Source organism: Castor canadensis, chromosome 12, assembly GCF_047511655.1.
Source record: "Castor canadensis chromosome 12, mCasCan1.hap1v2, whole genome shotgun sequence".
In the NCBI taxonomy this organism is placed as follows: domain Eukaryota; kingdom Metazoa; phylum Chordata; class Mammalia; order Rodentia; family Castoridae; genus Castor; species Castor canadensis.
In genome coordinates, this window is record NC_133397.1 from 80,092,301 (window position 1) to 80,113,076 (window position 20,776).

The following is a 20,776-nucleotide window of genomic DNA, read 5'->3' on the forward strand; positions in this document are numbered from 1 at the left end:
GATCCTCGCCAACACCTGTTGTTAGTGGTGTTGCTAATGATGGCTATTCTAACAAGGGTGAGGTAGAATCTTAGTGTGGTTTTAATTTGCATTTCCTTTATTGCTAGGGATGGTGAGCATTTTTTCATGTGCTTTTTGGCCATTTAAATTTCTTCTTTTGAGAAAGTTCTGTTTAGTTCACTTGCATCCAAGGGCATTTAATAAAATCTGGTGCAGAGCAAGCTAGCAAGATGATACAGTAAAATAGTGCAAATCTTTCCTTAATTAAGTAACTTATCAAATGCATTGTCAGAGTCATTTGTCATAAAGTTCCTGTACTGATAGTCTTATAATTTCAATACAGCATACATACCTGGCTTATCCTGCTAAGTAACGATTCTCAATTTCTTCTTAATGCAAACAATTTCTCTGTTTTTGTGGGTGATAAGAGTCTGATGTCCATAAGTGGTTTTTTCTTTTGTTTTATTTTTTTCATATGTGGCCAGCTGATTCCTCTAGCTTTGGAACTCAAGCATGGGCTAAAGGAGAAATCAACTCTGGGAAAATATTTTACAAGGGCTTAGGCAGAAATGTGAGTGGTGGGGAGGGAGGCGAAAGGGCTCGACTCTCCCAGGCCAGTGAATGGGACACTCCTATGCAGTGAATTATAATGCACTTACAAAAAGGAAATTATTACACTATGCATAACTTGTTCCTTGGAAGGAACAGTGAGCCTCAGTTCCAATTCAGGTTCCTGTCTCTGAACAGCACCCAGAATGGCAGAGCCTGCCTGACCATGCCCATCAGGGATTACTTCAGAATACCTGGATGGTCACATGGCACCATAGTTAGTGGGCCATTATAGGAAGGATTTTAGACATCTCTTTCCTTCCCATCTCAAGTCAGTACCACCCACCAGTCAGTGGCTTTCCAGAATGCTAAAATGATAGCATCCTACACCTGACACAACACACAGCCCTATAAAAATATAGCACTTTGAGTGCCAACCACATATACTTACCTCCATCTGCACCTCTCCCTGTAATCAATAGACCTGTTGTTCTTGGTTAATATTTCAATGTCCCATAGGGCTTGCTGGGAAACACCAGCATTAGAATTTTGTTTCCAGGAAAACAAACAAAGGCATATTAACACTGCAACACAGGACTGACATGCTTTACTCTCTTAAGTACCTAAATAGGTCACTGAATGCATGAATGAATGTGATGAACTGGATGGATAAGGGATGCTATGGTCTGAAATGTCCTGTCTTGGCAAAGGAAACTCTAGATAAATCATTTCTGAAAATGTGATTGCATTGGATACCCTGCACAGTTTACACTTTCCACCAAAGATAACATGGCTAGAAGCTCTGCAGCAGATTTGAAACATAATGCCAAAATTTTCCTCCTTGTTCCTGGTGTGATTTGGACCTACCTCTGAAACTGTCCCCAAGCTGTCCCTATGAATTAACAAAACACATAGGTGGGTCTTTGGGTTCAAAGATGGCAGTATTAAAGGCACAGCTGGAAGGGTGCAAGAGCACACTGGGGTTGGCCTCAGACCATAGTCCTTTTACATATGCCTCCATGTGGCTAGGATGATAGGCATGTGCCACCAGGCCCACCTTTTTTGTTAGGATGGAGTCTCGCTCACTTTTTTGCCCTGGATGGCTTATAACAATCCTCCCAATCTCTGCCTCCTGAGTAGCTGTAACTACAGGGTTGATCCACCAGGTCTGTCCTCTGGAGGTCTTTCTCAGACCCAGGGCAGTTGCAGTCTCTGCTTCTGACCCACATCACAGGAATTGGGAGGTGTGATTTTGCTGAAATTTGGACAAGCAGCTCACAGCTGTGGTTCACAGCTGTTCTCTCTGCTTGGCCTTATTTTTTCTCAAATCATAAACGATAAACTTGTAGTAGATAAGTGAGTGCCAGTCTGAAGTCACCTAGAATAACAACTGATGAAGGCCTGGGGCATGGGCCAGTGGTAGAGCACTTGCCTAGCATTCCCAGCACCACCAAAATACGTAAATAAGTAAATGAGACAGAGCTCTCACCCCATGCCACTGAATCTGATCACGGGGGCAGGTGCCATGGCTCCTGTGCCAAATTTCCCAGGTGCTTCTCACGCTCAGTTTAAACCAACAATCTTGGGAGAAGGTCCTGCAGCCTCAAGGCCTCACCACCTCGCATGAGCAGAAATCATGGATACAGGTGTGATACAGGTGGTCTATACTGGGCTCTCATACTGCAGTTACATGACATCCAGCTGGTGGCCTTGCCTCCTCTACCCAGGTCCTTTTTGAGAAACAGGGCTCTTTCCAAGTGTTTATCTTCAGGTTTTGCTTTCCAGAGTCTTGAGACTCTGAAATTCTAGCCACAAAGCAAAGTGCTTAACTTCTGCCCAATGCAGCAGGGATAGGTGACCTAAAGAAAACAAGGAAAAGCAGACGACTCCAAATACAGTCCAAAAGTGTCACAGGAAGAGGAATTTACCAAATATTTTAATGAATTCTTCATCCACATTCTATGCCTAGGAGGAAAATTTGAACCAGTGGAGAAAATAAGCCTTAGCTGTCATTATATCTTTTACTGAATCCAAATATATAGTCATTACCCATATCTGTAGGGGATATGTTCGAAAACCCTGATGGAAGTCTTAGGAATGTACTTGGGCCACTCACAGTCTCCACTACTCCCAGGAGAAGGGGACCTCACTAGTACATGTGGGAGGAGGGCCAGCTGCTGTGCCAGCTCTCTCTTGTTGTCATTGCATCTGTGTGCCTGACAAGAATGGACATTCTGGACTGCACATTTTACAGAAGAGGATGTTCACAAGGCTTCACAGCATCCTCAACCTTACCTGAGATTGCACACACTCCTTATCCAGGGTGAAGCACAGATGGTACCCCTCCAAACTTTATCTACAGGAGAATTTCACTCCATCTGACATAGCCATACCACAGCCTCATATTTTGTTCTGAATTCAGACGAGAGGAATTATATATTGACCCCGATCCCAAATGTTACCATTATTGAGAATTTTATTCATAGCATCTGGAAAAATATCTTGTTCCTGAGAATTCCAGGCAAACTGTAACCTTTTATGAAACACATGGAAGAAATAGAAGATTTTCTTTGGTCACACAAGTATTGTGGGACCATGTTTTATTTCACATTTCTAAGTTGAATGCTTGTATGCAGAAAAATGTTTGAAAAGTAATAGGTCAATGTAGAGACATGTCACCTAACTACTGATTGCAGAGGAGCCCAGGCAGATGCAGGGGGAAATGACCCTCTGGAACTTCACTGCACAACTGTGTGCATGATACTAATACAAGGTCACCTTTATCACTGCAGGCAGTTTGCCATTGCAGAATTCCATTCTTACTACCTGTGATCACATACCTGTCTTAGTTCTCTGCTCTTCTTAAACAACATGGAGCTGTTTTGGGGGAAGAGTATGTTTTTTTTCATTTTTCTTTTATTATTCATATGTGCATACAAGGCTTGGTTCATTTCTCCCCCCTGCCCCCACCCCCTCCCTTACCACCCACTCAACCCCCTCCCGCTCCCCCCCTCAATACCCAGCAGAAACTATTTTGCTCTTATCTCTAATTTTGTTGTAGAGAGAGTATAAGCAATAATAGGAAGGAACAAGGGGTTTTGCTGGTTGAGATAAGGATAGCTATACAGGGCATTGACTCACATTGATTTCCTGTGCGTGGGTGTTACCTTCTAGGTTAATTCTTTTTGATCTAACCTTTTCTCTAGTTCCTGGTCCCCTTTTCCTATTGGCCTCAGTTGCTTTAAGGTATCTGCTTTAGTTTCTCTGCATTAAGGGCAACAAATGCTAGCTAGTTTTTTAGGTGTCTTACCTATCCTCACCCCTCCCTTGTGTGCTCTCACTTTTATCATGTGCTCATAGTCCAATCCCCTTGTTGTGTTTGCCCTTGATCTAATGTCCACATATGAGGGAGAACATACGATTTTTGGTCTTTTGAGCCAGGCTAACCTCACTCAGAATGATGTTCTCCAATTCCATCCATTTACCAGCGAATGATAACATTTCGTTCTTCTTCATGGCTGCATAAAATTCCATTGTGTATAGATACCACATTTTCTTAATCCATTCGTCAGTGGTGGGGCATCTTGGCTGTTTCCATAACTTGGCTATTGTGAATAGTGCTGCAATAAACATGGATGTGCAAGTGCCTCTGGAGTAACAGTCTTTTGGGTATATCCCCAAGAGCTAGGAATTCCAGTACTATGTTGAATAGGAGTGGAGATAGTGGGCATCCTTGTCTGGTTCCTGATTTTAGAGGGAATGGTTTTAATTTTTCTCCGTTAAGTATAATGCTGGCTGTAGGTTTGTCATATATAGCTTTTATAATGTTGAGGAACTTTCCTTCTAGTCCTAGTTTTCTTAGAGCTTTTATCATGAAATGATGTTGGATCTTATCAAAGGCTTTTTCTGCATCTATTGAGATGATCAAGTGGTTTTTGTCTTTGCTTCTGTTAATGTGGCTTATTACGTTTATTGATTTTCGTATGTTGAACCACCCCTGCATCCCTGGGATGAAGCCTACTCGGTCGTGGTGAATAATCTTTTTGATGTGTTGCTGAATTCGATTTGCCATTATTTTGTTGAGGATTTTTGCATCAATGTTCATTAAGGAGATTGGCCTATAGTTCTCCTTTTTGGAGGTGTCTTTGCCTGGTTTGGGGATAAGTGTAATACTGGCTTCATAAAATGTGTTTGGCAGTTTTCCTTCCCTTTCTATTTCATGGAACAGTTTAAGGAGGGTTGGTATCAGTTCTTCTTTAAAGGTCTGATAGAATTCAGCAGAGAATCCATCAGGTCCTGGACTTTTCTTTTTGGGGAGACTCTTGATTGCTGCTTCAATTTCATTTTGTGTTATAGGTCTATTCAGGTGATTAATTTCCTCTTGGTTCAGTTTTGGATGATCATATGTATCTAGAAATCTGTCCATTTCTTTTAGATTTTCAAATTTATTTGAATATAGGTTCTCAAAGTAGTCTCTGATGATTTCCTGGACTTCCATGGTGTTTGTTGTTATCTCCCCTTTTGCATTCCTGATTCTACTAATTTGGGTTTTTTCTCTCCTCATTTTAGTCAGGTTTGCCAGGGGTCTATCGATCTTGTTTATTTTTTCAAAGAACCAACTTTTTGTTTCATTAATTCTTTGTATGGTTTTTTTGGTTTCTATTTCGTTGATTTCAGCTCTTATTTTTATTATTTCTCTCCTTCTATTTGTTTTGGGATTTGCTTGTTCTTGTTTTTCTAGGAGTTTGAGATGTATCATTAGGTCATTGATTTGGGATCTTTCAATCTTTTTAACATATGCACTCATGGCTATAAACTTTCCTCTCAAGACTGCCTTAGCTGTGTCCCATAGGTTCCGGTAGGTTGTGTTTTCATTTTCATTGACTTCTAGGAACTTTTTAATTTCCTCTTTTATTGCATCGATGATCCATTCTTCATTAAGTAATGAGTTATTCAGTTTCCAGCTGTTTGCATGTTTTTTGTCTTTACTTTTGTTGTTGAGTTCTACTTTTACTGCATTGTGGTCAGATAGTATGCATGGTATTATTTCTATTTTCTTATATTTGCTGAGGCTTGCTTTGTGCCCTAGGATATGATCTATTTTGGAGAAGGTTCCATGGGCTGCTGAGAAGAATGTATATTGTGTAGAAGTTGGATGAAATGTTCTGTAGACATCTACTAGGTCCACTTGATCTATTGCATATTTTAGATCTTGGATTTCTTTATTGAGTTTTTGTTTGGATGACCTATCTATTGATGATAATGGAGTGTTAAAGTCTCCCACAACCACTGTGTTGGCGTTTATATATGCTTTTAGGTCTTTCAGGGTATGTTTGATGAAATTGGGTGCGTTGACATTGGGTGCGTACAGATTGATGATTATTATTTCCTTTTGGTCTATTTCCCCTTTTATTAGTATGGAATGTCCTTCTTTATCTCGTTTGATCAATGTAGGTTTGAAGTCTACTTTGTCAGAGATAAGTATTGCTACTCCTGCTTGTTTTCGGGGGCCATTGGCTTGGTAAATCTTCTTCCAGCCTTTCATCCTAAGCATATGCTTATTTCTGTCGGTGAGATGAGTCTCCTGTAAGCAACAAATTGTTGGATCTTCTTTTTTAATCCATTTTGTCAAACGGTGTCTTTTGATGGGTGAATTAAGTCCATTAACATTAAGTGTTAGTACTGATAGGTATGTGGTGATTCCTGCCATTTAGTTATCTTAGTTGTTTGAAGGTTTGATTGTGTGTACCTAACTTGATGTTACTCTCTACTGTCTTGCTTTTTCTTATCCTGTGGTTTGGTGCTGCCTGCCTTTTCATGGTTAAGTTGGGTGTCACTTTCTGTGTGCAGGATCCCTTGCAGAATCTTTTGTAATGGTGGCTTTGTGGTCACATATTGTTTTAGTTTCTGCTTATCATGGAAGACTTTTATTGCTCCATCTATTTTGAATGATAGCTTTGCTGGGTAGAGTATCCTGGGGTTGAAGTTATTTTCATTCAGTGCCCGGAAGATCTCACCCCACGCTCTTCTTGCTTTTAATGTTTCTGTTGAGAAGTCTGCTGTGATTTTGATGGGTTTACCTTTGTATGTTACTTGTTTTTTCTCTCTTGCAGCCTTCAATATTCTTTCCTTAGTTTCTGAACTTGTTGTTTTAATGATGATATGTCGTGGAGTAGTTCTATTTTGATCTGGTCTGTTTGGTGTCCTGGAGGCCTCTTGCACTTGTATGGGAATATCTTTCTCTAGATTTGGGAAATTTTCCGTTATTATTTTGTTGAATATATTACGCATTCCCTTCGCTTGCACCTCTTCTCCTTCTTCGATGCCCATGATTCTCAAGTTTGGTCTTTTGATGGAGTCAGTGAGTTCTTGCATTTTCTTTTCACAGGTCTTGAGTTGTTTAATTAATAGTTCTTCAGTTTTTCCTTTAATTACCATTTCATCTTCGAGTTCTGAGATTCTGTCTTCTGTTTGTTCTATTCTGCTGGATTGGCCTTCCATTTTGTTTTGCAGTTCTGTTTCGTTCTTTTTTCTGAGGTTTTCCATATCCTGGCTGTTTTCTTCTTTATTGTTGTCTATTTTTGTCCTGAGTTCATTTATCCATTTATTCATTGTGTTCTCTCTTTCACTTTGGTGTTTATACAGTGCTTCTATGGTTTCCTTTATTTCTTCTTTTGCTTTTTCAAATTCTCTATTTTTATTGTCTTGGAATTTCTTGAGTGTCTCCTGTACATTTTGGTTGACCCTATCCAGTATCATCTCTATAAAATTCTCATTGAGTACTTGTAATATGTCTTCTTTTAAATTATTCTTGTAGGCTTCATTGGGTCCTTTGGCATAGTTTATCTTCATTTTGTTGGAGTCTGGCTCTGAGTTTCTGTTCTCTTCATTCCCCTCTGGTTCCTGTACTAATTTTTTGCTGTGGGGAAACTGGTTTCCTTGTTTTTTCTGTCTTCCTGTCATTGTCCTTGGTGTTGTTACTGTCCCTGTACTGTGTGTAATTAAGTATTTTCTAGCTTGTAATAATAACAATGGTAACATTGAGAATGGAAGAGTGAGCTGAGATGGAAAGCAAGAAGTTAAAGAAAAGGGGAAAACAAATATACAGACAAGAGGGAGAAAGCAGAACAAGGTATCAGACAAGAGAGTTTCAAAGGTATAAACAGGGAGTGTTAGTGTACTAATCGACAGTAAGCTGAACAGACAATAGAGAGACAGAGAGAGGATTGAAAATCAAAGATAAAAAAATAAAAAATAAGTATATGAAAGTAATATCTATTTATAAAAATGAATTAAAATAAAATGGAAAATAGAAAATTAAAAAAAAAAAAACCAAAAAACTTCCAAGTTTATATGCAATGCAATTTCAGTCTTAATAATTTGGATGTCCGTCTCAATCTCCAGTCCTGGAGTTGGTGCCTCAGATGTTGTTCTGTAGTTGTCTCATCAAAGGGGATGCATAAAGTAGAACAAAACTACACTCACACACACACAGAAGAAAAAAAAAAAAACCCCACCAAGTGTCCCCAGTTCAAATGCAATACAGTTTCAGTAAGTTTTTCGGCTTGCAGGTGTAATTCGGTTGTTCTCTCATGAAAGGTAGGGAGAAAAAGAAAAAAAAAAAGCGTCTGGAGGCAGTTCTGAGAGTGGTACCTGCAACTGTGTCTTGCCTGCCTGCTGCTCTCAGCCTGTAGCTGGAGGCGTTATTTATGCAGATCTCTGGGGTGAGCTAGCGCTCACCTGGTCCCACAGGCTTTGTTTGCTCAGAGTTCTCCTGTGCGGCAGCCTCTGCCACAGGCTTTCCCCTTTCCAAGCACTGGGAAAGGTGCCACTGCCCCGCGTTGTCAGGCCTGCGTGTTTATTTACAGTTCACGTGGGAAGTGGGTCTTCCCTCCTCTCACAAGTGTCCCGCTCCTGGTTGCTGGGCACGCCCCGCTCCCGCCAGAGCCTCTCCGGCCCGCCCGGCTCGTTTATTTACAGTGCCGGGAAGGATTCCCTTCCCCCAATCTTCAGCGCTCAGGGCGCCCCACCCTCTTTCCAGCGTGTCTTAACTGTTCTTATTGCTTAGTACTCAGTTTCTCTTTTTTTTTTTCCCGGGTGGAGGTCAGTCTGTCCAGGGGGCTATGCTGCTCTGGCCCAGGCTTGTCTGTGGGGGAACCGCGGTACCGCGAAGCTCACCTGGTCCGCGTCTTCCCAAGCCATATGGGCGCCGGCCACTGGCGGCCCCGGGGGCCTCCTCCGTTCTCCGTTTAACGTGAAGTGGAGATTCTCTGCACCGGCTGGAGGTGTGGAGGGGTCAAAGTTATGCCTTTTCTCGGTGATTATGCCTGCAAAGTGTGTCTCCAGCATCTCTCCAAGATTTCACTATAGGAGGGTCGCTTTCTGCTTCCTACCTCTAGCTGCCATCTTGGAATTCTCCGAGTATGTTCTTTATATTTGTGATTTCTCTGGTGTGCCTAATAAAAGTCACATTTGTCCTTATCATCCATTGAATGAGGTATTAATGGCCACATGGCTCCCTCAAACCACTTCACACCCATGGAAGTATAAAGTGTGTTGAGTGGAAAGTTATTGTATTACCTAGGTTTCTTGATACCAGGAACAGTGAGCCCCACTTTCAAATCAGGTTCCTGTCCTCTCAATGGCTTCCATAATGGCAAAAATTTACCTTTCCCAGCAGGGGCCACCCAAAAATACTCGAATAGTCACACTTTAAACTAAAGACTCCGTAGTTGGAGTTACAGACAGGACTTTAGATAGTTCTTTCCTTCACATGTCAATCTGGTACCACTCACCAGTAGATAGTTTCCAAAATGCTAAATGATAGCATCTTATACCTGACATATTTATTATATAGGCCTATAGAAATATGGGCACTTTGAGTGTCAACCACATATATTTGCCTTCATCTGCATCTGTCCCTGTAATCAGCTGGCCTAATGTTCTTGGTTCATATTTCAAAGTAGCACATGCTTCTGGGAGAAATACCTATGATAGCATCTCATCTCCAGGGAAATGAACAAAGGCATGTTAGCACCACAACACAGGACTGACATGCTTTACTCTGGAAGTATCTAAAGAGGTCTCTGAATGTGTCAGAGTTCAATGGAAAAGGAAAAGTGTGCTCTGAAATGCCCTGTATTGGCAAGGGAAACTCCAGCTACCTAAAGCATTTCTGAAAACTGTGATTTCATTGGATATCTGTGTAGTTAACACTGTCCTCCAAAGATACTTGGCTAGGAACTCCGCATGACTTTTCAAAATATTTAGTGCCACAATGTTCCTTCTCCTTGCTGGTATCATTCCTCTAAAAGACTTTTCCCATGATGACCCATAAGTGGGTAAAACTTGTGGGATAGAAATATGTCAAAGTGTCTTGTTATAAAATTGTTATTAATGTTTCAGGGTTCCATTTCTTGTATGGCAACATCATCCAAAAGGCTGATTGCCTGGATGGAACAAACAAGGAAAAATGAGGAAGCCATCCAGGCATTCTCCAACTTTCTTCTTTGTGGTGCCATGAGGTGAGCAACTTTGTTCTTCACTCTTCTGCCATGCTATTGTGCCTCATCATGGTGCTGAAACAAGGGAGCCAGCAGACCATGGTCTGAAACCTTAAGCCGAAGTCAATCTTTTAAGAAAACCAGTTTTCAAACTTATTTCAATCAGGTCTCACTAAGATGAAGGCATCAGCTGTTAACACCATGGCTGAGACTAGAGAAAAAAAGAAAAGGGGGGCGGTGCTTTTTAAACCAAGGCAGTAGCCTGTAGCAGTGATCTTAAATTTGGGTAGTTAAAGTAATGACCTTAGCCTGTTTCATTCTATCATAAATAAAACCTGGGATTCAATTCTCTCTTATAATGCATGGGCCTATTAACAACTGGGATTTCTCTAAATTGTTTTTATATACAAAAATAATTTTAAGATTACTTTCTGGGTTTTTTTTCCATACAATAAAAGATATTAACAATATGGTTTTTTTAAAAAAAATAAAGGTTAAAGAAAAAATACTTTCAGGTATAAAGGATTATGTAAAGAAAGGTTTGTCTTTAAGTATTGCTCCAAAATGGAAAAAGAAAGGATTAAGGAAAGCCCTCCCAGAAGGCTGATAGTCATGAAAAGATTGAGCTTATAAGAGCTTATGTAAGTGATAAAGTTGACTAAAATCTAAGAGTTATAGTAAAGGTTTACAAGGTCAAAATTTAACACATTAATGTAAACTAAAACCAAGTCTATCTTTAAAACATCTTTCTGTTCTTGAAAACATTTGTGAAAAAGTGTCTTAAAGGTTTTTGTTTTCGACTTTTGGTGCTACAGGCTGATAAAAAGAAATTTACCAAGACAAGAAGGTAAAAAAGCACAATTTCTTAAACCACAGGGAGCGCTGATAATGGATTAAAGCAAATTTACCCATGTAAAGCAAAGCGAAAGCAAAGCCAAACATATGTTCCAGACAGGGTAAAGAAAAAAGACTGAGAAGGAGCACTGCACTGGAGGTCTTAAGACCTCAAGATTTTATTGGAGTTAACAGAGTGAAGGCAATTAGCACAAAAACGGGGTTGTGTGTCACTAACTCTCTACAATTGGGCTATGCACCATCAACTTCCACATGTAAGGCAGAGGGAATTTTTGCCCTGGGATGGTTAGACTGGGCCTGTTAGTTTTGGGGGCTCCACTGATGGCCGGTCAGCAGGATCCTGCTGTATATCACGAGCCATCTGTTAATGTCAGCAATCTGGGGTGTGATTTGTTATCAACACCCAAGCCATGGTTCCCAGACTTCAGGTTTCCTAACTCCACACTTAGTCCTCATAAATATTTACTTGTGTTTTCTGGTGATTTTTGTCAGGGTTTTGACTACTGAGATAACTGAGTCATAACTAAACAAAAGTTTGTTTAAGAGTTGGAAGGCTAAAAAAATGCTGTCTTTGGTGATTCTAATGCAGTTAGTGTCTGTGATTAGGCTATTTGGGGTCACTGACATTGCTACCCCCCAACTGATGGGGAATCTATTTTACTCCAAGGATAACAACTAAATTAATATGTATAACTTTTATAAAAGTGTGATGCTTTGCTGGCTTCTGAATATTAAATATATTTGTAATTTCCAAGTATATCAAGACTTCTAAAATACAAAGTTTAGGTAAATGCTATACCAAGCTGGTGTACTCCAATTTAAAACTTAATGCTAGCCTTTTGCAGGCTTTTATACATGTGTTCCTAACTATAACAAGAAGAAATTAATGGTGCTGATATAAAGCTGCCAGTCATAAGTATTCTGTAAACAAGGAAAATACCTAGACTGTTCTGTTAGTTGCTAAATTGTTTATTAGAATTTTAACCATGGCTATTTTAAGTTTTTGTCATTACAGTTCTGATCCTTCTGGAGCATTTGCAATTGAGTTCATGAAAACTGACTCTAACAAGTACAATCTGTCAACCAAGTTAGCTTTTTAAATATCTGCTTTTGTTTAGTTTTATTTTGTATTGTCCTTGTCTAGAAGCCCACTGCCTAAGAGCCACTCCTTCTAAGCCTCTTTGTTGCTTAAATTTGGTCAAAAGGGTCTAGTTGGCACTGACTCCCACCTGACCTACTTGTTACTTCCCCTCCAACGTGGGACTGAAAGCAGAAAATCCAGGAGAAAGCTAATCCTGGTGACGAAGGACAAGAATGACCAATTGAAAAAAATCTTTGGAGAAGACTGCTCAAAAGAAAAGGGGAGAATGCTGTTAAAATTCAAAAGGAGTCACTTGTGTGAGACCTCTCAAAAGATAACGAAAGCTGAGAGGGTTAAAGAACTGGTTCTTATGCCTATGTGGCTATCTGGCATTAAAGCCCTTCCAAGCATAAACTCATATTTTTTGTCAGGCCCCTCTACTTAAATAGAGACAAAGTGACTATTTTTACTGGCTCCAGACATGTCCTTTGATACTTCAAGATGGCATTTTTAATTTTGAATTTAAGCAATGGGTTTTTCCTGGACATATGTAGACCCCCTCATTTAGACTATCATGAGATAAGTTAGTTTGCCTACTGATAATGGATTGTTGCCATGGTAATCCTACTCAGTACAAGAGAAACCACAGGTTCAGACATTTGAGGAATGTGCTATAGCCAACACCACCTGGTACATGTACATCAACACCACTGAACAAGTGGATACTCGTACAGAAATAGTTCTCAATGAAGCTAAATAGGTAAGGGAACAATCACTATGCACGTTGTTGCACAAGTATGGGGAGAAATTAAATCTTGGCTACCATAGCTAATCTGATTCTTCCCTCTACTATGTCCCCTAGTTGCAATAATTATTCTACTAATTTTTGGTTTATGCGTTCTCAATCTGCTTGTCAAGTTTATTTCTTCATGGTTGGAGACAATCAAGCTTCAGATGATGATGGAAGCCACACATCCCAGAGATCCCCTACTGGTAGCAAAGACCCATTGACCCTCCCTCAACATCTCAGAGGAGGCCCTGACTGACTGTCTGGGGGGGTCCCACGATGCCCCCTCTCAGCTTGAAGCAGTCAGACATAGTCTACGCCCCTTTTCCTGACAGAAGTCAGGGTTACCTCTGGAGAGGGGGAGAATATAAGGGAACAAAACATAGGGGAAATGAAATGGAAGAAATGTTTCCGGGAACAAGCAACAGAAGTTAATCTGGGGAAGGAGAGGGAGCAGATGGCAGAAGTAAATTTGTTTTAGATAAAGAAAACAGGAAGGCATCCTTAAAAACAAAACATTTAGGGAGAGGTGAGAAACCAGCTTCACACATAGGTACAGAGGGACAGCAGTTTTTCTTCATAGATAAGGGAAACAAGATAAAACATTCAAAAGGCTGACATCTAAAGGGATGAAATATAGACCCCTAAAAGAGAGTAACACAGCAAACTTTCTCAAGATAAAAAGGAATCTCACTGAAATGATGAGTGGCAGCAATAAAATGTACATGACAGATTTCAGAGACAGGATGAACTAACAAAACACTCTTGCAATGTCCAGCCTGATAAGGATGGAAGACAACTAAATGAGCAAAAGATAGGCAGCCAATTATACCCATACAGTCAAAAGGGGGGAAGGGTGCCTAAATTGGCTTCTTATTAATCTCATGAACTCAAGCCATCCTGTGGCTTAGCTCTTTCATTAAGTCCCACCCATTAGGGTGCTTTCAATAAACTTTGTGCTTGCTTTACTCTAGCTCCTGGTCTGGCATGAACTTTAACTCCTTGTCCAGTGCCTTCAATCATCCACTGCACCAGGACATGAATGCAGGAAACAATCCAGTCCAGTATAAAAGGGACTGTGCTCACCTAGCTTATTCAGAGAGCTATATAAAAACTAGTCTTTACATGTAACTGTTTTTACTTTCCTTCTCTATACCATGGAGGAAAATAAAACAGAACTAAGAACTACTCTATGCTTACCATCAATAGGTTCATCAGTATTCATTTAACATCTTTCGAAAATTTGAAGGAAGGTTTTGCATTGATGAGTTGTGAGTTTGATCATTGGTTGTATTGCTGTCAGTTGGAAAAAATAAAATTTATCAGGGTATTTTTAGGCTTATAAACTTTATTCGGCTTTCACATATAGTAAAGTTTTTGTTTTATTATTCCAATAGGAATTATAGATTGTGCTATAACCATTATCAGATTTTGATACAAACATTTCCATTTCCAAACTTCTTTTCAACTTTAGAAAACCATTAACTACAAGAACCTGAAATAAAGCAGAAGGTGCCTGGCTGCTGGGAAAGGTGGGTGGGATGGAAAGGAAAGGGAAGGCAATAGAAAATAATAGAATCCAAGTGGAATCCAGAAATATTGAATATTATAAAAGAAACAATGGACCCTACCATAAAGCATGAAGCAAAATGGTAGGGAGGAAGAAGAATCTTCCCAAGAAGGACTACAAGCAAAAGATTAAAAGACATGGGAAACTCCACAGGCTCACAAGGTGGCACTCTGCAAAAATAAAATTTAAGACAGGAGATCTGTGTACCATGCACCAAGCAAATAGTGGAGAAGGGACCCTGCATTTCCTAGCTTACTCATGGGTGCTATGGAAGGTCTTACAGTCAAACCTCCCAGCCATGGAGTGAAGATCCTGCATTTTTATACCTCTAAGACCCAAGGGCTCTCCAGTCCATTGGCACAGGAAACTGGTTGTGACGTGGACTCAGATACACATGCAGATCTACTTGAGTGGGAAATGTAAGCCAAACACACACTGCAAAGCTGAGGATGAAAACATCAGTGGAGCTACAGCCTAAACTCTGGCCTGCTCTGGCCTTTTCGAGCTAGTTAGAAAATTTAGGAAGAAACAGGAATTACTGCTCTATGTGAGGTCTGTGAAAGTGTCTGCGTTAAAGGTCTTTGGGTGTCCTTAAAAGTTACATGAATTCAGATTTACACAAACAGATCTACTTGAGTGGGAAATGCATGCCCTAAACCATGCTGCAGAGCCAAGGGCAAAAATATCAGTGGAACTGAAGTCTTCACTCTGGAGAGAGGGACAAGTTGTGTGTGACAGCAAGCAGGGGTTCTAGGATAGACAGCTGTGAGAACAGGATCAAGATCAGCTGGTGGAACAGTTTGAGGGAAGTTCCTGTACATGAATTCTACCCAGCAGGAGGGAAGGCAGGACAGGGCTCCATCCTCTTCTCAGAAAGGAAAAAATGTTCACTGGTGGTTTTGTTGCCACTACTGTTATTAGTTTGTTTGATTGTTTTGTTTTTCTCTGTGTTCTCCCTATTATTTCTTACATATTCATCCCATATACTTTTCCTCCCTTTTCTATCTTGCTTCTCTCCTGTTTCCTATCCCCATCCCTCTTCTTTTTATTACCTAATTATCATTACCTGTAATTTCAATAATTTTTAAAATCCTAGTTTATCCTGTGAATATTCTAGTTCCTTTCTTTTCTAACTTTATTAAGGATGTAGTAGATGTGGAGGAGGACCCTGCTCTAAGCAGGTACAGTAGATGGAGAAATACTCAAGGCCAAATGAAATACAGAACTGACTGAAACCCATGAAATGGGCCAATGTAAGGCAGATGTAAAAGCCACACTCCCAAGATATTCTTGTGCACATGAAATTCAAACTATGTCTGAGGAAAAGACAGTCATTCAATAAGGTCCCAGAAAGGGAGACACTCAATCAAACATAGCCTAACCCAAGGTATAAAACCTATACACAATTCTGGTCCCAGAAAGGCAGACAGTCAATCAAACATAGCCTAACCCAAGGTATAATACCTATACACAATCCTGTCTAGAGCACTATGCTCCCCTGCCTAGATGCCCACTGTTCCTCCCTTTTAACAGTGATTCTTTGCTTTTCTTATACTCCTGACTCAGTAAATTCTTTTAACAACCTGTTGCTCCAAAATCCTCAACACTTGATATTTCTAATTGTTTTTAAGTACATTTAAATATTTGGTTTGTTTTTGAATTGTTGATTTGTTTCTTTTGTATTCTTTCTCTCCTCTGAGTGGTAGTGAGGCTCAAACCCCAAAAGAAGACTTCCCACTAAGAAGTCACCCTTTAAAAAAAAGAAAACAAGATATCTATCCCAACAGATACACAAATTGCAAAATAGAAACACAGGGCATATCAAAAAGCAAAGCAATATGACACCTTCAAAAGCTCACAACTCTTCAAAAACTGAATCCAAAGAAACTGAAGTGGTCAAAATGAGAAAAGTCAAATTTTAAAAATGATCAGTGATCTCAAAGAGGATTCAAATGAACAAACAAATGAAGGAAGTCAATTTAAGACCTAGAAAGGAAAGAGAGTTTCATGGATGAGAATTTGTGCAAGAAAATTGAGATTCTGGGTAAGAATAAAAGCCCTCAATTAATCAAATTTTAAACCACATAGATCAAGCTGAAAAAAAAATCAGGGATTAAGAGAAGGCCAAGAAATATTACATTCACACAGTAATATACAGAAAAAAACCCAACTAGCTAGCATTTGTTGCCCTTAATGCAGAGAAACTAAAGCGGATACCTCAAAGCAACTGAGGCCAATAGGAAAAGGGGAACAGGTACTAGAGAAAAGGTTAGATCAAAAAGAATTAACCTAGAAGGTAACACCCACGCACAGGAAATCAATGTGAGTCAATGCCCTGTATAGCTATCCTTATCTCAACCAGCAAAAACTCTTGTTCCTTCCTATTATTGCTTATACTCTCTCTACAACAAGATTAGAAATAAGGGCAAAATAGTTTCTGCTGGGTATTGGGGGGGGGAGAGGGAGGGAGCGGAGTGGGTGGTAAGGGAGGGGGTGGGGGCAGTGGGGAGAAATGAACCAATCTTTGTATGCACATATGAATAATAAAAGAAAAATGAAAAAAAAAATTTAAAAAAAAAACAGGTTAAAAAAAAAAAAAGAAAAAAACCCAAGCATGACTACAATTTTCAAGAAGCCTGGGATATGATTAAGAGAGCAAACCTAATTTTCCGGACAGTGGAGGATCCAAGATGGTGACTGGGACACAGCCGCAGACAGCGTGAGCTCCGTCAATCACCTTCACGATGATTCATGTGATTCAGCAAGGTGAATCACCACCTTGCTGAGGTGCTAGAGACATGCTTGGCTGAGGTAAAGTACCAGGGAGAACCAAAACTTCCGCACTCTGAACCCCTAGCTCGTGGAAGGCCTCTCCATGCCACAATTTACTAAAAGAGCAGCTGGCCCACCAAGCCCCTGCCCCATAGGCCCACATAGCCACCCCTCTGCTCCTCCAGGCTCTACCCCCCTCGGGCCCACCAGGCCCCAGCTCCACAGGATATAGGTGGCAGGATACAAATTCAACTTACAAAAATAATTAGCTTTTCTAAACACCAAAAACAAACAAACTGAGAAGGAATATACAGAAACAATTCCATTGATGATAGCCTCAAAAAAATCAAATACCTAGGAGTAAACAAAGGATGTGAATGACCTCTACAAGGAGAATTACAAACCCCTGAAGAAAGACTGAGAAAGACTACAGAAGATGGAAAGATCTCCTGTGCTCATGGATTGGTAGAATCAACATAGTGAAAATGGCTATACTACCAAAAGCAATCTACATGTTTAATGCAATTCCCATCAAAACCTCAATGACTTTCATCACAGAGATTGAGAAATGTGCCCTAAAGTTCATTTGGAAACACGAGACTGCAAATAGCCAAGGCAATACTCAGCAAAAAGAGCAATGCTACAGGTATCACAATACCTGACTTCAAACTACATTACAAAGCAATAGCAATAAAAACAGCATGGTACTGGCATAAAAACAGACATAAAGACTGGTGGAACAGAATAGAGGACCCGGCTATGAATCCACACAACTATACCCACCTCATTTTTGACAAAGGTGCCAAGAATATGCAATGGAGAAAAGACAGCCTCTTCAACAAACGTTGCTGGGAAAAGTGGTTATCCATCTGGAAGAAACTGAAACTAGATCCATGTCTATCACCCTGTACTAGTGTCAACTCAACATGGATCAAGGACCTTAATAACTCTGAAGTTAGTACAGGAAGGAGCAGGAAACACTCTGGAACTAATAGGTATAGCAAGGACTTCCTCAATAGAACCCCAGCAGCTCAGCAACTAAGAGAAAGGATAGACAAATGGGACTTCATAAAATTAAAAAGCTTCTGCACAACAAAAGAAATGGTCTCTAAACTGAAGAGACCATCCAGAGTGTGGGAGAAAATATTTGCTAGCTATACATCAGACAAAGGACTGATAACCATTAGAATATACAGGGAACTTAAGAAACTAAACTCTCCCAAAATCAATGAACCAATTAAGAAATGGGCAACTGAACTAAACAGAACTTTCTCAAAAGAAGAAATTCAAATGGCCAAAAAATCACATGAAAAAATGCTCACCGTCTCTAGCCATAAAGTAAATGCAAATCAAAACCACACTAAGATTCCACCTCACCCCTGTTAGAATAGTCATCATCAAAAACACCACCAATAAAATGTGTTGGTGAGGATGTGGGGAAAAAGGAACCCTTGTATACTGCTGGTGGGAATGCAAGCTGGTGCAACCACTCTGGAAAAAAAATTTGGAGCCTTCTTAAAAATCTAAACATAGATCTGCCATATGATCCAGCAATCCCGCTCCTAGGGATATACCCAAAAGCATGCAACACAGGTTACTCCAAAGGCATCTGCACACCCATGTTTATTGCAGCACTATTCACAATAGCCAAGTTATGGAAACAACCAAGATGGCCCACTACTGATGAATGAATCAAGATAATGTGGCATTTATACACAATGGAATTTTACTCAGCCATGAAGAAGAATGAAATCTTATCATTTGCAAGTAAATGGATGGAACTGGAGAACATCATTCTGAGCACGGTTATCCAGGCTCAGAAGACCAAAAATCGTATGTTCTCCCTCATATGCAGACTTTAGATCTAGGGCAAACACAGCAATGTTGTTGGATTTAGGTCACATGACAAGGGGAGAGCACATACGGGAGGTGTGGGGATAGATAGAAAACCCAAAACATGAAAGCGTTTGATGTCCTCACTGCAGAGGAACTAATACAGAAACCTTAAAGCAACAGAGGTCAACATAAGAAGGGGATCGGAAACCAGTGTAAAGATCAGTTAGAGATGAATCAACTTGGGTTGTAACACATTTGTATATGAAAGCAATGCTAGGAATCTCTCTGTATAGCTGTCCTTAACTAGTAAAAATGCTTTGTTTTCCTCATTATGCTTATGTCTTCTCTTCAACAAAATTAGAGATAATGGCAGAACAGGTTCTGCCTGGAAGTGAGGGGGGGGTAGGGGAGAGAGGGTGGAAGAGGGGGGTAGGGGGGAGAAATGACCCAAAGATGACCCAAAGAATGTATGCACATGTGAATAAATGAATAAAAAAAACCAGAGAAAGCAAACCTAAGAACCCACAGGGTAGAAAAAGGACTGAGATAGAAACTAAAAGCATACAAATCAATTATAGCAGAAAAGTCTCCAAATTTAGGGAAAGAGATGAACATCCAAGTACAGAGGCATTTAGAACCAAAATAGACATGACTAGAAAAGAATCTTTTCATGTCACTTTATTGTTAAAATGTCAAGACTACAGAACAAAAAAGAATATTAAAGACTGCAAAAGAAAAATGCTAACTTGTTTACAAAGGTAAAACCATCAAAATTATGTCAGACCTCTCAACATAAACACTAAAACCCAAGACCAATATATTTTAAGCCCTAAGTGTAAATAATTGCCAATCAAGAATAGTATGTCTAGCTAAGTTATCTTTTTTTTTTCAGTAACAAATTTTAACTCAGGGGTTCATGCTTGCTAAGCTCTACCACATGAAACACTCCACCAGATCTCCAGCTTGTTATTGATGGAGAAATAAAGATCTTCCAAGATACGCAAACATCAACCACTTCTACCACTGCAGAAAATACAAGTATCATCCTACACGAATATGAGGAATAAAGACAATCACAAACATTAGAACCCAGGAAACAATATATTTAAAGAGCGGAGTAGAGGAACAAATGAGAATTAGGAAAGAATCAAGCCTATTAAACTCAGAAAACCTGCAAACTCCTCTGATGCATGAGGAGGAAAGAAAAGAACAAAGAGTACCCAAGTCAACCAGGATGAAAAATTACAGGAAAAAGAAAATACATCTAAATAATAACTCAAAACATAAATGGTCTTAACTTTCTGATTAAAAAAAAGCATAGACTAGGTAACTGGATTTTTAAAAAATCCAATTTATTGTTGTCTGAAAGAAACACATGTCAGTAGCAAAGACACAAAGAGACTAAAGGGAAAACAATGGAAACAATATATCAAGCAAGTGGAAGCTGAAAGCAAGCAGCAGCACCTATACTTACATTTGACAAAGTAGACATCAGCCCAAAATTAGCCAGAAGAGCTAAGAAAGGTCACTACTCATTAACAAAGGGAACAATCCATCAAGAGGTTGTAATAATTGTAAATATATATATATAATTGGAATACCCAACTTGATAAAACAAACACTAGTGAACATGAAGGGACAGATAGAGACAAATTAACAGTCTATGGCTTCAATACCCCATTCTCATCAATAGATCATCCAGACAAAAAATTAACAAAGGAACTCCAGAGTTAACTGCACCACAGGTCACAGACATCTACAGAATGTTCCATTAAATAGCTGCATAATACACACTTTTCTCAGCAGCCCATGGAACTTTCTCC

The 20,776-nt window shown here is 39.7% G+C and overlaps 1 protein-coding gene across 8 annotated transcripts in view; it reads right to left on the reverse strand.

Moving 5' to 3' along the window:
- LOC109676984 (uncharacterized protein C2orf92-like) overlaps window positions 1-20,776 on the reverse strand; it is a 177,610-nt gene that overhangs the window by 77,778 nt on the left and 79,056 nt on the right. For 2 of the 8 annotated variants that reach the window (XM_074050184.1, XM_074050183.1), the window contains exon 1: window positions 2,039-3,125. The exons of 5 other annotated variants lie outside the window; for them this stretch is intronic. The gene's annotated coding sequence lies outside the window, so the exon portion shown is untranslated. Of the gene's footprint in view, window positions 1-352; window positions 3,126-20,776 lie in introns of those variants that run through there. One more of the 8 variants, XM_074050182.1, reaches the window with a different exon arrangement.